Source organism: Tachypleus tridentatus, chromosome 13 (assembly GCF_004210375.1).
Source record: "Tachypleus tridentatus isolate NWPU-2018 chromosome 13, ASM421037v1, whole genome shotgun sequence".
Lineage (NCBI taxonomy): Eukaryota > Metazoa > Arthropoda > Merostomata > Xiphosura > Limulidae > Tachypleus > Tachypleus tridentatus.
This window is the reverse complement of record NC_134837.1, coordinates 58,060,482-58,062,227: the sequence shown is the minus strand read 5'-3', so window position 1 is coordinate 58,062,227 and position 1,746 is coordinate 58,060,482.

The following is a 1,746-nucleotide window of genomic DNA, read 5'->3' as shown; positions in this document are numbered from 1 at the left end:
ATGCAAAGCCGTTTATGAAAACGTAAAGGAAAGTGTTCCGGTAAAGATGAGAAGAATCAGAGCAAATATAAGAATTAGGTTAAAAAATCGATAAGCATCGATTAACGAAGGAAGAATTTAACAAGAGATGGGCCCCGGAAGAGTCGAAAATAATGGAAATGAAAGGCGGATTCATGGACCTGAAACGTTAAAATTCACTATGTTGAAGCAAACGTCACACGCTGACTTCAAATGGACGACGGAGGAGGGAACCACGGCGGACCAGCCAACGCTGGAGGTGCAAACCTGGTTAGTGAGTGTGTTTGTGTACTTCATATGTGTAGCTTGGACAAATGGCTCATGGACCGTAAAAATAGTGACTTTGACTACACATGTGAACTTGTGTATCGTTCCCCAAACGTGTTCAACAAGATATCAACAGACGACAGGAAATCCAGAGGCAACTACGACAAAGGAATGCTACTGTAACAGGGAAAAAGGAAACTAAGGTAAGTAATTTCTATAACTTACTTTGTGTTGACTGGGGTTGCATGGTAGGCTGGAGATATGCCCTATCCTCTTCCCACAATAAGGGTTTAGTCAAAATAGTTAGTGTGTTCTCTAACCTGAAGGAATGGAGGCGGGATATAGGAGATAGAGTTAGGAAGCCTACCTCTAAGGTACAGACCGTATCCGGGGGCCTGACGGATGGCGAACGGCCATATGTTAGCTGTCGAGTGGATACTTCGTCATACTGGCGAGTGTTCACAAGGAGGTAAACCCGGAATACTCATGTCAGTGATGGAAGCCGACTCTCTGAAAAAGGAAAGATCTACATGGTCAAGTACTGACTCGGCGAATAGCGACCACACAAACTTGATGACTCGGAGTAACGAATCGCTCAATATAGGTAAGAGCTTAAATTCCGAGCAGAAATCGAATGTAGACTACAGCCAAGTTCCAACGGCAAAGTCAACATTTAAAGTTAAAAAATTGATGTAACTGGCAAATGTAGTACATAAAATAATAATATGTAATAGTTCTTCTAGCACAGGGTTCTAGGTGACAAAGAGCTATCTTCATCACCCAAGCCTCTATCGTGCTTAAAGCAAACATCTGTGGGAAGATGACGTGAAAAAAGTAGGAAATAATAGGTAAATTTTAGGTAGGGTTTGCGTAAGCGTGTTGCCCACAGAAACATCGAACATTACAAACCGTTGAACTTAGGTGAATTACTTCGAACGTTATGATTTCTATGAGAACATTACATATCTCAGGTTGGAAGGAGTCAGCCGAGACACAGACAGCGTTAGCTTAGGCGAGGCGTAACAATATCAACTAAGAAATAATTTGCTCGTCGGACGTAGAACCTGGACTATCAATAACATATTCCGTTCTAGACCAGATATAAGGCCTGGTATAGTTTGCAAGTTTGTAGAACTCTTGTTTGTTTGTTGAATTTCGCGAAAAGTTACTCGATGGTTCTCTACCCTAACTATCCCTAATTCAGCAGTGTAAGACTAGAGGGAAGGCAGCTAGTTATCACCACCCACTGCCAACTCTTGGGCAACTCTTTAAAAAATGAGTAGTGGGATTTGCCGAAACTTTATAACGCACCTACGGCTGAAAGAGTTAGGATGTTTGTGTTAACGGGGATTCGAACCGGCGACCAGATTACAGATAGAGTTGAGCGCCCTAACCACCTGGCCATGCCGGGCCCTCACAAATGAATGTAACGTGATAAGAGATGAAAGACTGAAAAATTAA